This window comes from Acinonyx jubatus, chromosome D3, assembly GCF_027475565.1.
Source record: "Acinonyx jubatus isolate Ajub_Pintada_27869175 chromosome D3, VMU_Ajub_asm_v1.0, whole genome shotgun sequence".
Classification (NCBI taxonomy): Eukaryota; Metazoa; Chordata; class Mammalia; order Carnivora; family Felidae; genus Acinonyx; species Acinonyx jubatus.
The window spans coordinates 50,425,970-50,451,854 of record NC_069392.1 but is presented as its reverse complement, the minus strand read 5'-3'; the positions used below and the strand labels follow the sequence as shown (position 1 = coordinate 50,451,854).

The 25,885-nt window shown below is 36.4% G+C and overlaps 1 long non-coding RNA gene across 2 annotated transcripts in view; it reads right to left on the bottom strand.

Annotated features, from left to right (window-relative positions):
• LOC113602230 (uncharacterized) overlaps nt 1-25,885 on the bottom strand; it is a 174,256-nt gene that overhangs the window by 85,894 nt on the left and 62,477 nt on the right. For both annotated transcript variants that reach the window (XR_008291845.1, XR_003423611.2), the window contains one exon: nt 10,977-11,135. This is a non-coding gene — a long non-coding RNA (uncharacterized LOC113602230). The remainder of the gene's footprint in view (nt 1-10,976; nt 11,136-25,885) is intronic.

Here is a 25,885-nt window from a genome sequence, read left to right as displayed (position 1 = left end):
ATATTTTGCAAATTTAATTACAGTATGTCTTTGTATTGGCCTTTGTTTGTTGATTTTGATGGGAGTCCTCTGTTCCTCCTGAATTTGGATGTCATTTTCCTTTCCCAGATTAGGGAAGTTTTTAGCCATAATTTCCTCAAATAAACCTGTCCGTTTTCTCTCTCTTCATCTTCTGGGACTCCTATGATTTGAATGTTATTATGTTTGATGGAGTCACGGAGTTCCCTAAGTCTATTCTTGTGTTCCATAATTTGTTCCTTTTTTGGTTCAGCATCATCATTTTCCATTATTTTATCTTCTATACCACTTATTCGTTCCTCTGCTTCTTCCGTGTTTGTGTTCATTACATCCACTTGGGTTTCAAATCTCAGTTATTGTATTTTTCATTTTTGACTGGCTGTTTTTAGCTCTTTTCTCTGTGGTAAGGGTCTTGTTGAAGTCTTCTTTTCTCAAGCTCAGCAAGTATCCTTATGATTATTGTTTTAAATTCTCCATCAGGCATATTACTTATATCTGTTTCAATTAGATCTCTGGCCTTGACTTTATCTTGTTCTTTATTTGGGATGAATTCCTCCATCTTGGCATTTTTGTCTAAGTCTCTGTCTTCTTCTCTGTGTTACAAAAGCCTGTTATATTTCCTACTTCTGAGGTAATGGCTTTATGAAAAAAGAGATCACACAGTGTCTAGGGCCTGGTGTTTCATGGAGTGCCCCTGGTTTGTGCTGGTGCACTTTGCTGCTGTGTTTTGGCTGCTCTGTCTTTCAGTCCAGTCATCTTCAGAAGCTCTCCTTGCCTGCAATGGGCAGTGTATGGACCTTGATCACAGTGTGGCACACTTAAACTAGGTGTGCTCTGGTCTTGTTAAGAGACCAGATGCTACTTCCACTAGAACTGAAGCCTTGCAGAGCTCTCTAGTTGAGAGATGTGGTGTGAGCAGGAGTTTCTGCTGATCTCCTGCGGAAGGGGCCTGTGGAGCTGGGAATGAGGTACACTTGCCCAAGAAGGGCAGTACCTGGGGAATGCAGAGGGGCTGGACTTGGTGCAAGCATGTTAGGCAGCCAGTGTCAGTACTATGTTGTTTATTACAGGTGGCTCTGTGCTTATACTGAGGGGTGGGGGAGGGAAATGTCACCAGTCAGCTCCTTTGTCCCTGGAAGGGGTCTCTGTGTTTGCTGGTCTCAGAGAAGCACTCCCAGAAGAGCAAATATTCTCCCTGCTGTGCATCTGTGGCATTCTTCAGATTGCTGTTTTCATGCTGTCTCCAGGTTGATTTTCTGCTTTCTCTCCAGGAGCATAGCAGTGCCCTAAGGAGTCTACCCCAGCCAAGCCCAGTGACTTTTAAAATTCCAAACTTTAGGAATATTGTGTAGGCAGGGACCTGCACTGGTGTTCTGGATATGGTCTTGCCACACTGGGAAATAGTTTTGGCCAAGAATGGCAGTTGCACCAGAGCACAGGGGCATGGTACTTGGAGCTAGCGGCTAGTCAGCCAGTGTCAGGCTGAACTGCTTTCGGGAGGGGGCTCTGAACCTATGCTAGGGTGCAGGGGAGGGAAATGATGCCCATTGGCTCTTTTGTGCATGGAGAGGCATCTGTGTAACTCCACCTCTCACAGATGCACTCTAAGAAGAGAGAACAATCTCCTCTCTATGCATCTTAGGAGTTCCTCAGATTGTGCCATCTGCCAGTTGTTTGCTTGACTTCTCTTCAGGTGTAGGGCAGTGTCTTCAGGGCTCTCTCCCAGACAAGCCCACATAAATCTCTAGTCCTGGAGTCCCACTGGTTGCAAAAACTCATGAAAATCAGCCCCTCTCATTTTTCTAGCCAATGGCTTTGGGGAAGTGTTCTCCTCATGCATGCATTCCCTGTGAGCTCCTCTCTTTTGTGCCTCCATGACTAAGACTCTTTTCTCTCCATAGCACCCATGATCCATTTCTCCCTTAAACTACATCTCCACACTTCCTACCTTCCTCAGTGTGGCCTCTTCTCTCCATCTAGTTGTGGAGTTTGCTGTGTCAGTCCTTTGATCAATTTCTTGGGTCTTCAGATGATTTGATAGTTTGAGGGATGATACAAACTTAGGGTCTTCCAAGTATGCTACAATCTTAGCTACAAATCTCCTCTTTTTTTCTTTTTTGAAATTCTTTTTTCTTATTTAAAGAAGATAGATGTTACTTCTGATTTGAGGATTGATTGAATGGTCAATTCTTAGATTATTTCCTGAAGTGTGTCTCTCTGTTTCTCTCAAAACTTAGTCACTTTATACTGAATTTGGGGGATATTCCTTTCCCACTGCTACTTTAAAATTCTAATAATCAAAAGAACATTTTTTGACCTTTTTTAAGCATATCTTGACAGTAATTCATATGACCAACATTTCTACAGATCTCTTTTCACTTTTCCTCAATAACAGGAAAAGGATTGGATATTCTATTTTACCAATTCTTTATAAAAAATGTGTCAAGTACATTGAAGCAAAGTGACACCTGATATTAGTTTGAAGTTAAATAAAATATATGAGACATTATGACATAGTCAATAAGGGTGACACAGATGAATACTTTTAGGAAATTATAACTGATATGAAGACATTTGGACAGCTGGATACAACATCAGAAACTGAAGATACTCATTTCTTTTTTAAACTGTGCAGGCAATAACTTTATCTCTCCACAAGGAAATAGTGAACAACACATACTAATTTGATTTTTGTTTTTAATCTTGAAAATTAATTCTTTTATTTATTCTTTAATTTGCTATTTTGGACTTTCCCTAACTAAATTCCTGAAAAAGACATTTTTTGTATAGCCTATTTAAGTACATTGGATGCTATCTATAGACTGCACATTAAAAGGTCCCTAAACACTGACAGAGGAGTTCATGGTCAACAACTGAGCATCCTTATTATATTTCCAAATTGGCTTTGTAGATTTGGCCAAGCCTATGTGGACATAATTCAATACATAGGATCCGGAAAAATATTAAACAACACATTAGTCAAATGAGTTAGTCAATTTAATATATATTGCTTGCGATCATAAGCCAGATGTCACAACTTTCACCTTGAAAAGTAGAAATTCTGCCAAAGTCTCTAAATATTTCACAACCATATTTCTTCCCATTATGACACTAAAAACATATTTTGAACATTCATCAAAATAATGACAAATACTGAAATATTCATTGATCGTAAAAAGATTTCTTAAAATCGACTCAGACATTCACTCAAAATATTTTTAAAAACCGGACTAAATATCCACATAGAGGTATAAATTAGACTTTTTTCACAGTTATTTCTGTGAATTGTAAGTGGGTCAAGAAGCTGAAGAGAAAGGGTGTTCACTGCTTCTCAAACTCATATACACTGTCAATCATAATATTGATAGTAGGTCATAGTTTGATTACATTTGAAGATCCCCCCCTCAATTATTTATAGCTTACCTGCATATGTCAGAAGGGACTATATACAATAAATGTATAATGTCAATAATTTCTTGCATAATTATTTGAATAATACTTTTGAATATAGATGATAATATTTGAAAACTTTAAAAGATACATTATTTCATCCCTATATATCATATCTTCAAATTATATTATAGATGTGTTCCTTGAATGGATATTTCCTCATGTTCCTAATATATTTTGTTTTGTCATCGATCATTTAAATTCAAGCACCATGAGGATTACTTATCTGAAAAGTCTGCCTTTCTTAATTCACCTTTGACTCATCTACAAATTTATAGACAAGTTGACACATCATTACAGTATAAAAATAGCTATTGTTTTGATGATTTAATGCAACCTTTTGGAGTAAGGTAGAGATGAACGATGATTCTGCCTAAATCACCTTATTGGCTATATTTTCTTTGAAAATAATTAAACTTCACATTTTATCATAAGCAGTATATCACATAAAGTTAGGTATAATATTCATGCTTTTCTGGGTCACTTAATTTTATTTCAAAGGACATCCACTAAACCATTAGTATCTGATGAATGATGTAAAAGTAGATCATTTTCTATGCTAATTAGTCAGTATACAGATTCCCCTTCCCACACACACACAAAATGAACAGATATACCAAGCCAACACTAAGTTGAATTTGACTTACCATTTCTAACTGATATGGAGTTTAATATGAACTTTTATGTCTCCAATTAAAACACTAGGGAAAACACCACAAGTGCATTCAAGCTTTTCTAGTCAGTCAATCTGTCATCATAGTAAGCGTGGCTGTCTGTTCTGCTATTTTCCAGTGCCAGTGTGATATTCACACACCATCTGCCGACTTCCACTTATTGCTATCCAGGCTCCATTGCTGGTTATTCATTTCTCATTTTGGTCATCATAAGTCAGCATGTTTGTGAAAATCCAGTACTGCTTGCTGAACTAGTATGTGTACAACTGCTATTGAATTTAGGCTTTGGGACATATATTGCTGTTCTGATAATTTCCTATGGATTCATCTTTTACAAAATTCATGGACTAACATATTGTACTGAAAGCATGCAGTAAAATAAGGCACTCATTTTTCAAAAGGATAGAATATGAGGAACCATCAGGCACAGTTTTTCCTTTTTCATCACCATTGTTAAAAGTGCAATTTTACTTGCATGCATTGGTCTCTTTTACTTAAAGCTCTTTAATGCTATCTTTTATTTGTGGGATCCATATTATTTAGCAATTTGCCTCATAAAATACACACAAAAATAAAGCTTTTCCAGGAGTGCCTGGGTGGCTCAGTCAATTAAGCGTCAACTTGATTTTGGCTCAGGTCATGATCCCAAGGTCATGGGATTGAGCCCTACTCTGGGCTCTGCACTGAGCTTGGAGCTTGCTTAATATTCTCTCTTACTCCCTCTGCTCTTCTCCCCTGCTTTTACTCTCTCTAAAAAAAAAATTAATTAAATTAACTTAAAAATAAAATTCGAGCTTTTCCAAAGTTCAGTATGAAACAGCTAAAGTCCTAACCAGAGTTCTGGTTCTCATCATGGAGAGGAATAGTCACAGTTCTTCATTGCTATTGATAATTATCACTTCATGAAATTCTAGTTCATAACACCTCATGATCCTGTTCTCTCTTAAATTCAAACAGATACATCTAATACAAATTTCAGGTGTTTCTTATTCCTAGTCCTGCTTCTAAGTCTCCATATAACTTGTCATGATTCAGCAAACTCTTTTCTCCCAAAACCCACAAAGCTACTCAATTCCTCTTTTTAAACCTCAGATACAAAGTATGATTTACTTACACTTAGATTATAGTGTCTATGCATTGCTTATTTAATCAATTTGTCCTTCATCTTTTATACTGTCTATTGGTAGGTATAAAGAGAAAATCTCATAATTTTGCATGGTTTTATAATAAGAAGAGAGGCTGGGAGTTCTGGATGCCCCATTTAAGACCACCCTTTCTTTGCCTCCATGACTTCATGGTCAAGTATGATTATTCATTGAAAGGCTACCCTATATTCCATGCCACCCTTACTTCACTATCACTGGTGTCTTGTGCCATATATACCAATCTCATTTGTTCTCTATTTCCTCATTTTGTCAGGCAACATGGGAAGCCCAGTTCATCCCCCTACCCCCCAGATTCTTAGTCCTATTCTAGTCTATATACATTCCTTTGTAAGACCAGTGTCCACTCCTCCCAAACTCCTGAAATATTTCCCCTAGGTCCTCCTCATATCGTCTATGATCAATTTTCATGTTCTTGCTCTAAATGAAATCCAGCTGTCTCTTCATTTACAGCTCTCTCAGGTGGTGTCTGTTTTCTTTCCTAAATTATGTTACACTGTATTTGGATGTGGGGTTTTATCGATTTCCTACTGTACTGTTGTGACAAATTACCACAAATATAGTGGCTTAAAACAACACAAAATTATTACTGTACAGTTGGGAGGTTAGAAGTCTAAAGCAGGCTGGCAGAGCTGGGTGCCTTCTTGAGCCTGAAGAGGGGAGTTTGTTCCTCTCCTTTTCCAGATTCTAGAGGCTTCTCAACCTTGCCTTGGTTGCATCACTCTGACTTTTGTTTCTTTCATCACATCTTCCTCACTGGCTCTACCCTTCTGCCTCCCTCTTTTGAGGGTCTTTGGGATTTGGCCCACCATGATGACCCATCTCAAGATCCTTAACTTAATGACATCTGCAAAATGACTTTTGCCATGTAGGGGAATATATTCACATGTTGTAAGGATTAGGTCATGGACAACTTTGGGTGCTACTATTCTGTGTACCAAGGGAGTAGATGTCCTTTTTGCTTCCAGATGCAGCTTCTTGATAGTTATGCTTCCATCATCTTGAAAACCAAGTCTGAATCTCCTATCATCAGAATATTCCACCCACTGTTCTATTTACGTATAGGCACTAAATATGCTCTAGTCAATTCCTCAAAGACTTTATTTAAAATCTGTCTCACTCTCACTCTCTCTAATATTACTGTCATAATTCTTAGTAATTTGTGCTTCAAGGAGATAATCTTACCAACATTTTGGTAGCTGAGATCCTTCATTTCCAGTCTTTGAATGATCCTGTCTTCTTTCCCACTCTGGTCAATTTTCACCCATGGTAATGCCTAGGGCATTGTCATTACCCAAAACAGGATCTTTTCCATAATCTCAATTTGAAACATCTCACTCTGAAACCTGTTACTTACCCATCAACCACATTTGCTTTAATACCCAGAACTGACAATTTAATCAACCTCTACTGAGAGTTACAATCCATCAGTCATATTACTTTTCACTTTTTTCTCTCTCTCTGTTACAATTTCCTCTTTAACTAGCTTAAATATAAATGGTCCATAATCATGCAAAAGAAAGAAAGAAAGAAAGAAAGAAAGAAAGAAAGAAAGGGACAGAAGAAGGGGAAAAGAGAGAAAGAAAGGGAGGGAAAGAAAAAATAAAAGTAGGAAAAATGGAAGAAGGGGGAAGGAAAGAAAGAAGGAAGGAAGGAAGGAAGGAAGGAAGGAAGGAAGGAAGGAAGCAGAAGAAGCAGTGTTCTGAAACTTACAGCTTTTCACATATTAATTGAGTCTCCTACTTAGATATAAGACTGCATTTCAAATTAAATCCCTGCCAAGGGCATTTTTAAATATTTGATGCAAATGACTTCTATTGAACAAGTAAATGGAAACCTAGTTTCACAGAATGTGAAAATAATTTTTCACTGTAAATTTCTACGTAAAAGAGATTTGAAATAAACATATTATCAATATTTTGAACATTAGAAAAGGTAAAATTATAAACATTCAACTATATTTATTATTTTTTAAAAACCTTCCAGTTTAAAATCTCTTCAAAAAGGGGCACCAGAGTGGCTCAGTCATTAAGTGTCCAACTTTGGCTTAGGTCATGGTCTCATGGTTTGTGAGTTCAAGCCCCACATAGGGCTCTCTGCTGTCAGTTCAGAGCCCACTTCAGATACTCTTGTGTCCCTCTGTCTCTGCCCCTCCGCCACTCACAGAAGTGCTCTGTCTCTCTCAAAAATAAACATTTAAAAAAATCTATTCAAAAAATGTTTTGTTACAAATATAATTTAAAGGGTATATTTAAAAATCCATAGGGGTGCCTGGGTGGCTCAGTTGGTTATGTGTTTGACTTTTGATTTTGGCTCAGGTCATGATGTCACAGTTTATGGGATCAAACCATGAGTAGGATTCTGTGCTGACATTGTGGAGACTGCTTGGGATTTGATCTCTCTCTCTCTCTCTCTGCCCCTCCCCTGCTCATACTGTCTCTCTTTCTCAAAAATAAAAATAAACATTAAAAAATAAGTAAATAAAAATAAAAACCATAAATGTATTAAACGAAGTTTGATAAATCAGTTTATGTTTCCATCCTATCTAGAAAAATGTTACATTTAATAAAAGTATATCTTGTGATTCTTCAAATATTTAAGAGACATTTTAAGCTATAGAGTTAATGAAAATGTAGAAAAATAAACATACTTTATAACAAAGAGCAATTATACATTCAAGTTGATAAAATTCAACACATCCTCAATACTGTTTTCCTATTATTTGTATCTATAAATTTTCCTGAAAATTTAATAATTAAAGCATTCCTTCATGTAAAAAGAATCTCATACTTTTTGTGATTATAGAATATGACAATGTTTCCAGTCCCTAAAAATGTGTTTTGAACAGCAAAAATGCAACTATTGAAAATGTTATTTTTAAAGTAGTTTTTTCTAAAGCCTTTCATTAATCAGAAAATCAGTAGATTTTTCTCTACAAATTGAGTAATTAAAGCAAGGTATTACATTGAGGTCATCATCCAATATCACTCTTGTTCTAAATCTCACCAGTAAATAATGAATTTGACATGATTAATGCTTTAGTTCCTGACGAGGGTTCTCTATGTGATGTAGCTTTATAACCTATTATCACTCAGCTTCGCAGTTCTTGTTTTGCTATTTTGGCTGTCCTTTTTATTTTGAAATCCATGTCCTTCCAGCAATTCACTTTGTTCAAATCACTTTAGGGAAGTCACTGGTCCCCCAGTGACCATACTTCTGTTGTCTTGTAACTGAACAACTTCCAAAGACAATAAATGCTTGAGTTATAGCACTTTTCTTCAAATACCTTTCTTTTTTCTTTGTTTCTCTCTCTCTCTCTCTTTTTTTTTTTAAGTTATTAAACAGGACATTTTCTGCTTGCAGGGACTGCAGTGGAAAGGGGAGCATGGGAGAAGGGGTCTCCAATGGGAAGCAGGATGGTCCTTCTTCATTCCTGCATCAGTTATGAATAGAAACTAATTGAAACAAGGCAAACATCTCCTCTGTGTATATGGGCAGAGGTTGCAGGAAGTTACATAGTTTTAGAGATGTAACCCAGAGGGTAAGTGAAAGACACCAAGATCCCAGGCATGTGGGTAATTAAACTATGATAAAATAACTGTAAGTATTGTTATATCTTATTAGTTTCATAGGGAAGAAAAGCAAGGTACTAATTTTCAGTTTCTATGTAGGAGACAGGTGAATACTAGTTGACTTTGGATTTCTAATACTGCATGCTTTTGGGCCATGAGTAGAGTATCCTGTGCCTTACAGGAAAAGTAAGATGAGTGAGGAATTTTGGTCCTAACCAATGGACTGGCTTTAAGGATCATATTCAAAATAAAAATGAACACAAAAATTGATTTATATTGTATATGTCATTGGTGATTTTCAATAATTATCAAAAATCCATATTCAAGTACCAACTATTGATATGAGAACAAGTCATTGGTCATTTTGTTCATATTTGTTCCATTATAACATTATGTATGGCTAAACATGATTATGAAACAATTACCAAATATTTAATGACAACAATTATCAAATAATGATATGAGTGTGTCACAGTCATATTCTTGGCAATTTTTTGAGTATACTGGTCAGGGATCATCTTTATTTCTCTTATCGCTAACATTTCTGAGCAAGGAAAAAAAAACCTCAACGAATCTTTTTTACAACTTCACCTTCACTTATGAAAATATAGAAGATAGTGAATTAATATAACTTTATCTCAATGGAAGTTTTCCTAAAGGCTCAGCAGACGCTAGTTCTCCTTCCTCATTCAACGTACAATCTTGGCTTAAACTTCTCTGTTAATCAGCTCTCAGTGAGAATATTTCAACTGAGGACTTGAAGCCATTTTGCCCAAAATAAAATTACCATTTTTTAGGGGTACCTGGGTGGCTCAGTCAGTTAAGCCTCCTAATATTGGGTGAGGTCATGATCTCGCAGTGGTGGGATCAAGCCCCACCTCAGGCTCTTCTCTGAATATAGAGCCTAATTGGGATTCTTTCTCTCCCTCTTCCTTTTCCCCTTTTCCCCTGCTTGTGTACTCTCTTTATCTCTCAAAATAAATAAACTTTAAAAAATTATTATTTTTAAAAATATTGACTGTTTTACTATTTTGAAATTCTGTGATTTATTGGAATTTTATAATCCAATTATTTATTTTATTTTATTTTGTTTTATTTTATTTTATATTAACACCCAATTTGTAAAAGTTTGTTTCACCTCCAGAAGAATGTATAGAGTGCTTATAAGGTACTCAACAACTTAGAATAATATCTCTTAAGATAAACAGCATAAACTGGGAGAGCAATTTTAAAACCATAAATTATGGATTTCATTCTATATCTTTGAAAATAGTTTGCTCATTTATTATTTTATTTCAAAATACATATTTTTATTGCACATTTTATCAAATATATTTTTAAGGTGATTTTAGCACTCATTACACATGTAATTTTATCATTTTCTTTACTTAAAATTTAAACGCATATGCAAACTGTACTTTTGAGAAGATAATCTCTTGAAGGAATACATCAGTGAACAAGGCTCTCATATAGGAAATAACATTAATTGTTACATACATACAAGCACACATACACTCCTGGAGATTCCTCAAACTGTGATCTATGATTTGTTTTTTATTCATGTATACTGACACGTATAATAAGACAGATAAGGTTTCTTAAATTCTCCCTAACTCCAAAAGTAAATATAAGAAGATCTCAAATTTTTTACAAATAAGTTCTCCATTTTTGTAAAATAAATACTGCTTTACTTTTTCCACTTGAATAGAGAAAAAAATGATTTGTTTTTTTCTTTTTAAAGATATTTGAAGTCGGGTCACTGAAGTTGGGTCACAAAACTTAATCAAGATTATACATTTAAAATGCAAATAGGATTACCACCCACCACCACCAACACAAAATGTTCAATTATGTTTTGCTTTGATTTGATTTTTGTCTTTGAATTATAAGTCCCAGCTTATACACATCTACTGTGAAGGTTTTCTTCTATATAAAAACATAAGGATTCACACAGATGGTAAATTTTAAAGTATAATAAATGGATACATGAATACAAGCACAATTAGATTTCCAGCTGTGATATGTGGAATGGCAACTTTTGATAAAAATCCTTCATGTGTATCCCCTTTATGTCCACTTTTAGCAATCTGATTACTCACCCAGTCATGGAGGCAGCTTAAAAAGAGCCTGTGCTGGTTTTGTAATATCAAACACACGGTAAATGATCTGCAAGTATGCTGAAGTTCTGAACAAAAGACAGCTACTGAAGCACAGCATGCAACTCAAGAACACTGTATATCCTGTGTGTGTACATTTGCCTTTAAAAAAAAAAAAGTACCGTTATATACACAATTTCACAACATACATTTTGGGAAAGCTTTTCATATAGTAACGTTTCATATAGTAACATTTAAATGATTTGTTATAAGAACAACTTATTCTTAAGGGAAAAAGAAAACCATAATAAAATGGCTCTAGAAACAGTAATTCAAAATTCATTGTATGCAGAAAAATTGAAAAGCCATAGATACATAAAATTTCTATCTTTTCGTTCCACATGATATTGATAAAAATTCATTAGCAATGATAATTTATAAACCCTAAAACAAAGCAAACTCTTAAAGTTTAATTTTCTTTCTATTTTCTCTGTGTGGTAATGGGAATAAAATTCACACAGCAGAAGGATAATGCACCCCATAATGTGACATGATGTACTGAGAATGCGGTATTACATTTCCAATGATATGCTTTCCAAAACTGTCTTCATGATGCCATGGAGAATCCTGCCCTTAGAGAATGCATCTGTTGAAGTGGATAGGTCATTCAAATAGATTCAATTAGATTCTAGCGTTAACATATTTCCTCTATCAAGGTGTTCAAGCAAACAATGAAATAAAACTAACCAGCAAGAATAACAAAAAACAAAACATGAGAAAGAATTTAAAACAGAACGAGTCATTTCTCTCCACTGTGTATATGTCTCTTTAATCTCTCAAGTATTCTTGCCATCAAAAAGGAGTCATAGGTTGCCTGGGAGGTTCATCGGTTAAGCGTCCAACTTCAGCTCAGGTCATGATCTCATGGTTCGTGGGTTCAAACCCCATGTCAGGCTCTCTGCTGACATCTCAGAGCCTGGAGTCTGCTTTGGTTTCTGTGTCTCCCTCTCTCTGTCCCACCCTTGCTTGCTTTCTCTCTCTCTCAAAAATAAATAAAAAAATTTTAAAAATTTTTAAAAAGGTGTCATATAACAAGGTATAATATATTAATTTGTATATTTTATACGCATATAAAACATATAACCATGTTTATTATATATATATATGTAGTATATATAATTTGGAATAGTATATATCTACTTTTGAAAGCAACAGCATTAAGACATTTTTGTGCTGATTACTGAGCTATTTTCTTCATCTTTTAATACTCGTGGTGCTAGGGCTGGGATGATGCATTTATTTTACTTTGCTAGCTGTATGACTGCTATACTGAACTAAAAGGAGGTGCTAGAGAGAAAGACTGAGAATCTGAGGAACTCTGAGTGGACATAATATACCTAATTTGCTCACTATTCTTGTCAGCATCACTCTAGCAACAGCTCTCACTCTCCATGGATAGGTAGTTAACATGGCAGCAGTTGTTTTCAATTTCCTGTTAGCACTAGACAGCTGAAGCCTCGGCCTGAAAGGTCTAAGTCCAAGCTCCACACAGGCACTGCTGAAAACTTCAGATAACAGCACTTTTGTGGCAATACCCTCTATGCATAGAGCTGAGCCCTATATCTGTGGGATCACTTTCCTAAGATTCTAGGTTCTAATCTCTTCCTTTCACTCCCCCAGCCCTAGATGTGGTAGTTACTTTCTGGAGTTACTACTTTTGTGTTTCCTCTTTTTAGTTCAGTTTTTAAAATCATAATGTTAGTTTCTACCTGTTAAAAATTTTCTAGGTTCTGAGAACTGGAAGGAGAGCTCCTTCCACTCTTATTATAAGACCATAGCTGAACAAGCTGAAGAATAATGACTACTTTGAACACATGAGAGAACTGAAGTTGTAAAGCAAACAAAGTTGAAATCTGGAGAGAGATAGGAATCTGAAAGGAGAAATAGGATTAGAGCACTAAATGACCTAGGACAGATGTCAATGAACACCAAATAAACTGATAAGAAGATTCAGGCAAAAATGATTAAAAATTGCTAAGTTAAGCAACTTGAGAGTGAGAAATCCCTAGAGGCTGTATTCACACTCTCTTACAGGCCTTTCCTACAGGAACCTCTCAAGGTGCTCACAAGGATGGTCATGGAATCCTAGAAAAATTTTACCTAGGACACTTAGTGCTGGCTATAGGAAAAGTCCACCAAAGCCATGTCCCCTGTTGTCAAAGAAAAGTTTTAATGACACATTAGAAATCACAAGGAAGACTCTATTTAAAGTTATTGCAATAGGGCCAAGAATATTGCAACAGAGAAGATTGAATGCCACCCTACGGGAAAGGGGGGGGTGGCAAAAACTTGGAGGGATTTAAACACTGAGTGAGCTATTCGAAAAGTTCTGGAGGATTTTAGGGGAAAGGGTGATGAACAGTTACGTCATCTGTATTTGTTCATTAGTGTTTATCAAAGCTAGGCTCCCTTCCCACAGAAATGGAGAAAGCGGGGTTACTATCTTCCTTGATGATTGCTTTTCAAAGAGATGTTCCCAGGTTCTTGAAAAAGACATTCCTGGACTGTAAAACTGGCAAGAGGATGGGGAAGGATTTACATCTCAAAGAGACAGGGAGAAAATTTATAATTGCAGTTTTTCTAAAGTAAATGCTCAAAAAGGGAGGTCCAGGGTCTAACACCAGGGGGAAGCCTGTCTGAAGTATAATTGCTTTAAATGGAACCTTAGGCTCTCTTGGTCACTATCTATCCCAGCCATCACACTAAAACAAACAAAGAAACAAAAACAAAACAAAAGAAAACAAAAAAAACCACCTTTAATCTGCAGGGAAATAGTCAAGAAAATTATACTCATGAGTACTGTGAAGAGAAACAGGAAAAATAAAGACTGTCCCCATAGGGAAAGAGCATGAATACATGGCTATATCTGGTTGAGAACCAGAGGCAGCTTTGAAAGTCACATTTCCCAACACACAAGGTCAGAGAGCCTACCTAAAGGTTAATCAGTGCCTCAGAGAATGTTTCCTTTCCTATGCTCCCACCAGCATGCCAATAAGCTTCTAGGAAAATCAATGGTTCGATACAGCTAGGATTGCTGGAAAAGTCAAATTATCTTTAGGGATCATCATCAAAAAAAAAAAAAAACAAACAAAAACTGAAAACATATTAAAATGTGTGGTATAAAACCAGATTAGTGCTTAATAGTGATTTACAAAATTAAGTGCTTATATTAGAAAATGAAAGATTTCCAATTACTAAGCAAACCTTCTCCCTTAAGAGACTAGAAAAAGGAGAACAAATTAAATGCAAAGGAAGCAGTGTAGAAATCAATAAAATTGACAACATTAGGAAATAGAAAATAATAATGAAACCAGAGCTGGTTCTTGGAAGAGATGAATAAAATTGGTACTCTAGCTAAGCTGATTACCACACAAACACTACCACCATTACCACCAAGTATATATTTCACAGTATCAGATGTGAAAGAAAAGCCAGTTTGCTGCTAAGCCCATACACTCACAAACATGATAAGGAAATAATTTTATGATAAGGAAATAATTTTATGCTCATAAATTTGAGAACCTGGATGAAATATATCAATACTTGAAATACATATACTACTGAAAGCACACTGTAAAAATGATAATTTGAAAAGATCTGTATCAGTTAAATAAATGAACACCGATAAGCTTTAACAATAACAAATTTTTAACAAAGTATTAATGACTAACTACAGCATACTATAAACTGAATAATATATCACAGCCAAGTCAGTTTCATCCCTGGAATGCAAGACTGATTCAACATTTGAAAATCAATTAATATACTTCACCATTTGAATAGAATATAAATACAATCTTCTCAATTGATGTAGGAAAATTATTGTAAAACCCATTTTTGTTTACAAAAACCTTTTAAATCTCAGAAAATTAAGAATGAAAGGCAACATCCTTTGCCTAACAAAGGGCAAGTATACAAAAATAAATAAATAGATATCAAAAAATCCCCACAAATACTCACACAAAAAATCCCCCCTACACAAAGACATCAACATGTATCACAGACACTACACAAAATTTAACTCAAAATATTTCATATACTTAAATTTAAACATAAATCTGTACAATCTCTAGGCGAAAAAAAATTAGAAAAATGTTTTAATAACCATGGTTTCAAGGAGAAATTATTGAATCTAGAACTGAGGCAGGGAAAAAAATAAAGCTTGAAGCTTATCAATAAATAAGGACTAAATAAATAAAATAGACAAATAAGCAATACATGAATAATGGGGAATGCCAAAAGAGCAAAAGAGTCAACCTGAAAGAATTCCCCATGATCAAAACTGAAACTATTTGATCAAAAATAAATATTCATGAATTTGTATTCATATGAATTATTGAATAAATTAACAAACGGAGTGAAAGAATACATTTTTCCTATAGAAGGATTTTAAGCAATAAATGTATAAATAATGAAGGACATAGAAAGTGATCTTCAGAAAACCAGTATAATAATTATGGTATCCAAGAGCGCCTGGGAAGCTCAGTCGGTTAAGCATCCAAATCTTGGTTTCGGCTCAGAGTTTCGTGGGCTCACTTCCGCATCAGGCTCTGAGTTGACAGTGCAGAGCCTGCTTAAAATTCTCTTTTCCTCTCTCTGCCCCTCCCTACTCACACTGTCTCTGTCTCTCTCAAATAAAATAAAATAAAACTTAACAAAAATACTGTATCTAAAATACAAAGATGAATGCTAAATTAAAAGAAAACTTTTAGGAGAGTCTGCATGCCTCAGTCAGTTAAGCCTCCAACTCTTGATTTTGGCTCACGTCATGATCATGAGTTTGAGCCCCTCCTCATGCTCTATGTGGACAGTGGAGCTTGCTTGGGATTCTCTGTCTTTCTGCCCTTCCCCTGCTCACATTCTCTCTCTCTCTCTCTTTACTTCTCTCTCTCTCTCTCTCCCTCAAACATAAATAAACATTAAAAAAAATAGACAAAACTTTAAAGAAGAGCTGGGGTTTTTCATAGCTTCAAAGTTATCTCTTCCCCAATATATTTATTAATTACTGTGCTTGTTTAAACATATATTTACAAGTTCTTTGATATTCGTCCTGCAATAAGTGGAATTTAATTCCCCTCCCCAAGACTGACGGTTGAACTTAGTGACTCCCTTCATTATTTATTTAAATAGAGTATGGAAAGGGGGAAAAAAGTAATTCATAGTGGAGAAACCTAGGAGAAATCACCTTAACCAGCTGATCAAGGTTAACATAATCTGCGTTATAATATGTGTCTCTGATATGAAGGTACTTCACGTCTGTGGTATTCAAAAATCATGCCCCTAATCATGTGAGAAATAAGGCAAACTCAAACTGAAGGACATTCTACCTAATAAATGACCAGTACTCTTCAAAAGTGTTAAGGTCATAAAAATAAGAAAAGGCTGAGAAAATGTTAAAAGCTTGTGGAGATTAAGGCTTATAAATACAATGTGGTCTCTTGTATAGAAGATCATGGTGGGGGGGCAGATATTATTGGGGGAAATAAACAACAACAACAACAACAACAACAACTGATGGAATCCAAATATATCTATACTTCAGTTAACAGTATTGTGTACCAATATTAATTTCTTACTTTTTTACCAGGATTAAACCAATATTAATTTCTTAGTTTTGACTTCTGCACCAGGCTTAAACAGTGTAAGGGAGATGCTTATGCTAACATTACTATTTTTGAACAACTAAAATTATTTCAAAATGAAACAAAAGAAATGAAGTGATGCCTGTTTTCTTGTCAGTGCAATTCTATACTTGGTATTAGGAATGATCCCAAGAATCAGACTCCTATAGATAGGCTCCTGGGATTGCTTTTACTTATTTCTAGAGTTTTAATTCTTTGCTGATATCCACAAAGATAGAAAATAAAATGATTGCCTAGGTTGGTTTTGATCATCTTACCACCCAAACAAAACCAAAGTACCCTGTATGTTCTGTTTCCTACATACATTAGCCAACCTTTCTTACTCCCTTTGGTCTCTGACAGATTGTTGTTTCAGTGCCACACCTAGAGAATGTTCTATTGTGCAATAGATAATCTGCAAGCTGTACTTACCAATGTGATGTTTGACTATTCAGTAGAACCCAGAAAAACAGGACCTCAACAAGATAAAAGTTTTGTTGTTTCTCACATTATCACATAAAAGTAGTTAAAAACACAATGCTAAGCCAAAACTGTTAGCCTGTTTTCTGCAATACCTATGGAATTACTCAAATATGGATGATACTAGAGAGGCCATTCTGCCATATTCTCGTATTCATCTGATGGATGAGAAAAAAGGAGAAATGAGAGCATGCCCTTTATTCCTAAGCTTATGACCAACTTTTTACATATCATTCCACTTGAACACGTTGTATTATTTTTCTTTTGGCTATGTGTAACTGAAAAATATAGGTTGTAGTTGGTCATGGGGATCATTTTATTCAGTTCCCCCAAAATAAAGTCTCTGTTTACAATGTCTTATATAGATTATTTTATTAATAGCTGTCTTCTTATAAAACTTCAAAAATATGTGAGACAGAAGCATATATTTTTAAATAATTTTATTGTATTACTTTGCATTCTGTACCCCTACCATTGACAGATTTGATACATGTCACATCCTCAATTAATATCCTTGATCTATATTTATATTGTAACTTTACTCTAAAATATATAGTTTTACTCTGAACCTTACTTATGTAAAATATTTTATAATCTAACAGTATGTCTTATCATACTTCCTTTCTATAATATTACTTATAATGGTTTGGGAGAACTACATCCCATATGTATTTAAACTTTTTTTTTTTTCTAGTATTTATTTATTTTTGAGAGACAGAGAGAGACAGCATGAGCAGGGTAGGGGCAGAAAGGGAGGGAGACACAGAATCCAAAGCAGGCTCCAGGCTCTGAGCTGCCAGCACAGAGCCTGATGCAGGGCTCGAACTCACAAACCGCAAGATCCTGACCTGAGCTGAAGTCGGAAGCTTAACTGACTGAACCACCCAGGTGCCCCAAACCCATGTGTATTCTAAATTAATACTAGTCCAAACAATGCTATAATAAAAAAAAAAATCTCATAGACAAATCTTCATATATATCTGTATTTATTTCTGCATGATTAAATCTTGGAAGAAAATTTTCTGCACCAAAAGATTTACACATTTCCACATATTTTGATGTAAAAAGGCAAACTGCCCTTCAGAAATTCTATATATTCATTTATGATGAATTGCTCAGCAATGTTTCAGTATTCCAACACCTTTGACAACACTGAAACAACACAGCCTGAATGATTCAAACCATATCAAACATGTTAAATTTTAATTGATTTCATCCTTATTGATCATTTTATATATATATATATGTATATATATATATAAATTTGTATATATATATATATATTTGTTTCACCTGTGATAATGCACTACAAAATATGAATTCCTCTATCATTGATAGTATTGTCATATTGCCAAAAAGCAATTTAATATGGTGGTTCAAAGGGAGTAAAACTGAAAAACTTTACTTGAGGAAAATCAATATTTTAAGAAGTTTCAATGAGAGGCACAATTCTTAGGTAAGAGATAGTATTTTTTTTTAATTTAATTTTTAAAAAAATTTTTTTCAATATATGAAGTTTACTGTCAAATTGGTTTCCATACAACACCCAGTGCTCATCCCAAAAGGTGCCCTCCTCAATACCCATCACCCACCCTCCCTCCCTCCCACCTCCCATCAACCCTCAATTTGTTCTCAGTTTTTAAGAGTCTCTTATGCTTTGGTTCTCTTCCACTCTAACCTCTTTTTTTTTCCTTCCCCTCCCCCATGGGTTTCTGTTAAGTTTCTCAGGATCCACATAAGAGTGAAACAATATGGTGTCTGTCGTTCTCTGTATGGCTTATTTCACTTAGCATCACACTCTCCAGTTCCATCCACATTGCTACAAAGGGCCATATTTCATTCTTTCTCATTGCCACGTAGTACTCCATTGTGTATATAAACCACAATTTCTTTATCCATTCATCAGTTGATGAACATTTAGGCTCTTTCCATAATTTGGCTATTGTTGAGAGTGCTGATATAAACATTGGGGTACAAGTGCCCCTATGCATCAGTACTCCTGTATCCCTTGGGTAAATTCCTAGCAGTGCCATTGCTGGGTCATAGGATAGGTCTATTTTTAATTATCTGAGGAACCTCCACACTGTTTTCCAGAGTGGCTGCACCAATTTGCATTCCTACCAACAGGGCAAGAAGGCTCCTGTTTCTCCACATCCTCTCCAACATCTATAGTCTCCTGATTTGTTCACTTTGGCCACTCTGACTGGCATGCGGTGATATCTGAGTGTGGTTTTGATTTGTATTTCCCTGATGAAGATCGACGTTGAGCATCTTTTCATATGCCTGTTGGCCATCTGGATGTCTTCTTTAGAGAAGTGTCTATTCATGTTTTCTGCCCATTTCTTCACTGGGTTATTTGTTTTTCGGGTGTGGAGTTTGGTGAGCTCTTTATAGATTTTGGATACTAGCCCTTTGTCCGATATGTCATTTGCAAATATCTTTTCCCATCCTGTTGGTTGTCTTTTACTTTGGTTGGTTGTTTCCTTTGCTGCGCAGAAGTTTTTTATCTTCATAAGGTCCCAGTAATTCATTTTTGCTTTTAATTCCCTTGCCTTTGGGGATGTGTCAAGCAAGAAATTGCTACGGCTAAGGTCAGAGAGGTTTTTTCCTGCTTTCTCCTCTAGGGTTTTGATGGTTTCCTGTCTCACATTCAGGTCCTTGTCCATTTTGAGTTTATTTTTGTGAATGGTGTGAGAAAGTGGTCTAGTTTCATTCTTCTGCATGTTGCTGTCCAGTTCTCCGAGCACCATTTGTTAAAGAGACTGTCTTTTTTCCATTGGATATTCTTTCCTGCTTTGTCAAAGATTAGTTGGCCATACGTTTGTGGGTCTAGTTCTGGGGTTTCTATTCTATTCCATTGGTCTATGTGTCTGTTTTTGTGCCAATACCATGCTGTCTTGATGATGACAGCTTTGTAGTAGAGGCTAAAGTCTGGGATTGTGATGCCTCCTGCTTTGGTCTTCTGCTTCAAAATTACTTTGGCTATTCGGGGCCTTTTGTGGTTCATATGAATTTTAGGATTGCTTATTCTAGTTTCGAGAAGAATGCTGGTGCAATTTTGATTGGGATTGCATGGAATGTGTAGATGGCTTTGGGTAGTATTGACATTTTGACAATATTTATTCTTCCAATCCATGAGACGGAATGTCTTTCCATTTCTTTATATCTTCTTCAATTTCCTTCATAAGCTTTCTATAGTTTTCAGCATACAGATCTTTTACATCTTTGGTTAGATTTATTCCTAGGTATTTTATGCTTCTTGGTGCAATTGTGAATGGGATCAGTTTCTTTATTTGTCTTTCTGTTGCTTCATTACTAGTGTATAAGAATGCAACTGATTTCTGTACATTGATTTTGTATCCTGCAACTTTGCTGAATTCATGTACCAGTTCTAGCAGACCTTTGGTGGAGTCTATTGGATTTTCCATGTATAATATCATGTCATCTGCAAAGAGTGAAAGCTTAACTTCATCTTTGCCAATTTTGATGCCTTTGATTTCGTTTTGTTGTCTGATTGCTGATGCTAGAACTTCCAACACTATGTTAAACAACAGCGGTGAGAGTGGACATCCTGTCATGTTCCTGATCTCAGGGAAAAAGCTCTCAGTTTTTCCCCATTGAGGATGATGTTAGCTGTGGGCTTTTCATAAATGGCTTTTATGATGTTTAATTATGTTCCCTCTATCCTGACTTTTTTGAGGGTTTTTATTAAGAAAGGTTGCTGAATTTTGTCAAAGGCCTTTTCTGCATCAATCGACAGGATCATATGGTTCCTACCTTTTCTTTTATTAATGTGATGTATCACACTGATTGATTTGCGAATGTTGAACCAGCCCTGCATCCCAGGAATGAATCCCACTTGATCATGGTGAATAATCTTTTTATATGCTGTTGAATTCGATTTGCTAGTATCTTATTGAGAATTTTTGCATCCATATTCATCAGGGATATTGGCCTGTAGTTCTCTCTTTTTACTGGGTCTCTATCTGGTTTAGGAATCAAAGTAATACTGGCTTCATAGAATGAGTCTGGAAGTTTTCCTTCCCTTTCTATTTCTTGGAATAGCTTGAGAAGGATAGGTATTATCTCTGCTTTAAATGTCTGGTAGAACTCCCCTGGGAAGCCATCTGGTCCTGGACTCTTATTTGTTGGGAGATTTTTGATGACTGATTCAATGTCTTCGCTGGTTATGGGTCTGTTCAAGCTTTCTATTTCCTCCTGATTGAGTTTTGGAAGCGTGTGGGTGTTTAGGAATTTGTCCATCTCTTCCAGGTTGTCCAGTTTGTTGGCATATAATTTTTCATAGTATTCCCTGATAACTGCTTGTATCTCTGAGGGATTGGTTGTAATAATTCCATTTTCATTCATGATTTTATCTATTTGGGTCATCTCCCTTTTCTTTTTGAGAAGCCTGGCTAGAGGTTTGTCAATTTTGTTTATGTTTTCAAAAAACCAACTCCTGGTTTCGTTGATCTGCTCTACAGTTTTTTTAGATTCTATATTGTTTATTTCTGCTCTGATGTTTATTATTTCTCTTCTTCTGCTGGATAGGCTGTCTTTGCTGTTCTGCTTCTATTTCCTTTAGGTGTGCTGTTAGATTTTGTATTTGGGATTTTTCTTGTTTCTTGAGATAGGCCTGGATTGCAATGTATTTTCCTCTCAGGACTGCCTTCACTGCATCCCAAAGCGTTTGGATTGTTGTATTTTCATTTTCCTTTGTTTCCATATATTTTTTAATTTCTTCTCTTATTGCCTGGTTGACCCACTCATTCTTTAGTAGGGTGCTCTTTAACCTCCATTCTTTTGGAGGTTTTCCAGACTTTTTCCTGTGGTTGATTTCCAGCTTCATAGCATTGTGGTCTGAAAGTATGCATGGTATGATTTCAATTCTTGTATACTTATGAAGGGCTGTTTTGTGACCCAGTATGTGGTCTACCTTGGAGAATGTTCCATGTGCACTCGAGAAGAAAGTATATTCTGTTGCTTTGGGATGCAGAGTTCTAAATATATCTGTCAAGTCCATCTGATCCAATGTCTCATTCAGGGCCCTTTTTTCTTTATTGACCATGTCTAGATGATCTATCCATTTCTGTAAGTGGGGTGTTAAAGTCCCCTGCAATTACCACATTCTTATCAATAAGGTTACTTATGTTTGTAATTGTTTTATATATTTGGGGGCTCCCATATTCGGCACATAGACATTTATTATTGTTAGCTCTTCCTGATGCATAGACCCTGTAATTATTATATAATGCCCTTCTTCATCTCTTGTTACAGCCTTTAATTTAAAGCCTAGTTTGTCTGATGTAAGTATGGCTACTCCAGCTTTCTTTTGACTTCCAGAAGCATGATAAATAGTTCTCCATCCCCTCACTCTCAATCTGAAGGTGTCCTCAGGTCTAAAATGAGTCTCTTTTAGACAGCAAATAGATGGGTCTTGTTTTTTTATCCATTCTGATACCCTACGTCTTTTGGTTGGTGCATTTAGTCCATTTACATTCAGTGTTATTACAGAAAGATATGGGTTTAGAGTCATTGTGATGTGTGTAGGTGTCATGCTTGTAGCGATGTCTCTGGTACTTTGTCTCTCAGGATCCCCCTTAGGATCTCTTGTAGGGCTGTTTTAGTGGTGACAAATTCCTTCAGTTTTTGTTTGTTTGGGAAGACCTTTATCTCTCCTTCTATTCTAAATGACAGACTTGCTGGATAGAGGATTCTCGGCTGCATATTTTTTTCTGTTCATCACATTGAAGATCTCCTGCCATTCCTTTTCTGGCCTGCCAAGTTCCAGTAGAGAGATCGGTCACGAGTCTTATAGGTCTCCCTTTATATGTTAGAGCACACTTATCTCTAGCTGCTTTCAGAATTTTCTCTTTATCCTTGTATTTTGCCAGTTTCACTATGATATGTCGTGCAGAAGATCGATTCAAGTTACGTCTGAAGGGAGTTCTCTGTGCCTCTTGGATTTCAATGCCTTCCTTCCCCAGATCCAGGAAGTTCTCAGCTATGATTTCTTCAAGTACACCTTCACCACCTTTCCCTCTCTCTTACTCCTCTGGAATACCAATTATGCGTACATTATTTCTCTTTAGTGCATCACTTAGTTCTCTAATTTTCCCCCTCATACTCCTGGATGATTTTCTCTCTCTTTTTCTCAGCTTCTTCTTTTTCCATAATTTTATCTTCTAGTTCACCTATTCTCTCCTCTACCTCTTCAATCCGAGCCGTAGTTGTCTCCATTTTATTTTGCTACTCGTTGATAGCATTTTTTTAGCTCCTCCTGACTGTTCCTTATTCCCCTGATCTCTGTAGCAAGAGATTCTCTGCTGTCCTTTATACTCTTTTCAAGCCCAGCGATTAAGTTTATGACTATTATTCTTAATTCATTTTCTGTTATATTTTTTAAATCATTTTTGATCAGTTCGTTAGCTGTTGTTATTTCCTGGATGTTTTTCTGAGGGGAATTCTTCCATTTTTAGATAGTCCCTGGAGTGGTGCGGGGCCTCAGGGCACTTCCCCTGTGCTGTCTTGAATAACTTGCGGTGGTGGGCGGGGTGCAGTCAGACCTGATGTCTGCCCCCAGCCCACCACTTGGGCCACAGTCAGACTGGTGTGTGCCTTCTCTTCCCCTCTCCTAGGGGAGGGATTTACTGTGGGGTGGCGTGGCCTGTCTGGGCTACTTGCACGCTGCCTGGCTTGTGGTGCTGGGGATCTGGCTTATTAGCTGGGGTGGATTGGCAGGGTGCACAGGGGCCAGAGGGGCAGGCTCAGCTCGCTTTTCCTTTGGAGATCTGCTTCGGGAGGCACCCTGCGGCACAGGGAGGGAGTCAGACCCACCAGAAGGATGGATCCACAGAAGCACAGCATTGGGTGTTTACGTGGTGCAAGCAAGTTCCCTGGCAGGAACTGGTTTCCTTTGGGATTTTGGCTGGGGGATGGGCGAGGGAGATGGCACTGGGAGTGCCTTTGTTCCCCGCCAAACTGAGCTCTGTTGTCCTGGGCTCAACAACTCTCCCTCCGTTGTCCTCCAGCCCTCTAAGAGCAGAGCACTTAGCTTATAACCTTCCAGATGTCAAGTCCCTCTTGCTGTTGGAACACACTGCGTCCGGCCCCTCAGCTTTTGCAAGCTAGACTCGGGGGCTCTGCTTGGCGCACAGGCCGCCCCTCCGCCCTGGCTCCCTCCAGCCAGTCCGTGGAGCACGCACCGCCTCTCTGCCCTTCCTACCCTCTTTTGTGGGCCTCTTGTCTGCACTTGGCTCCGGAGACTCCGTTCTGCTAGTCTTCTGGTGGTTTTCTGGGTTATTTAGACAGGTGTAGGTGGAATCTAAGTGATCAGCGGGACAGGCGGTGAGCCCAGCGTCCTCCTACACCGCCATCTTCCCAGAATCCCCCCAGAGATAGTATTTTATCTTACTTACTGAAACCTTCAGATCAAGAATGCTCACTTCCTAAAAATAAAAACATTTCCTCCCCCCCCCCCATTCTATTATGGTATTATTTGGAAGAAGAAAACTTCATTTTCTATACCCTTTATACTCACATCTTTTCAATGTGATGAGTATTCTAAATTGTTATTGTTTCAACAGTACAAATAAACATTGGTGCTTTCAATAATAAACTTACAGTTACTATGGCAAGTTGAATTTTACACATATTTTAAGTATTATGCATGTTAAAACAATTGAATTATCGTCTTTCTAGGAATTAAAAATATATTTAAAAAAATTTAATGTTAAGCAGTTAAAGCATTTCAGAATGAACCCACAAAAAAGACATTGGCTTCTTTACCCTACTGGCCATTTTCACTATAAAGATGATTGTTCTATTTCAGTTCATATATTCATTTATGTGATTATTCAAAATATATTTTGTCTTTAAAGATGGCAGAAAAAGGCAGTTTTACACCCTCTCCTCTTTTGTAACCCATTGAAAATATAGAAAATTATCAAATGAAGAAAAAATAAAAAAGAAAGATCAATTTTCATTAAAATAAGAGCCAAGCCACAAATCACAATGTATAAAGGTAGAAAAATGTGTTCTACACATCTAGTAGTGACCCATGATGGAAACAGAAGAGATCAAAGTGCTTTCTCAGCTCTGGGACAGTTAGATAATTGCCACAAATCTAGTTTCTTACAAAGTGATAAAGGAGCTAAGTCTAGAAGCAAATACCTGGACTGCATTAACAATAATTACGCAGAAACTAGCATTGCTTGATTCATCCATAAATACGAAAAAATAAAATAAATATAAAATAGAATAAAAAGAAGAGGAAAGAGGAGAAGAAAAAAAAGAAAAAGCAAGAAATGGAGCAAGAAGGACGGGAAAAAATTACTCGACAGGTATAAAACAGTCAACGTGAAAATGAAAAATAGAGAAAATGCTTCTCCTGTTCTGTAACAAAATTAAGAAATCATTCAGCATGACCCGTTTGAGAAGTTTTAAGGAAAGGTGCAGCTTTGCATTTGATTTCAAAATTATTGAAAGTGGACACACTACCCTGTAACTCCCTTAAACCAAAGTAAGAAAACATATTTAATATGCATTAAGTACATACAACACAATCCATACTGATTTTGTTAAAGAAGAAACATTCTTAGAGGACTTGCGAAATTAAGAATGAAATAGGAGAATAGTATGCTCAAAAGGAAAGATTATAATGCAAGATGTCCAAAAAAGCACACCCGAAATGTGGGTGGCAAACTCCAAAGGTAAGCCGCAAGTGGAGCTGGGAGAATATAGGAACAAAAT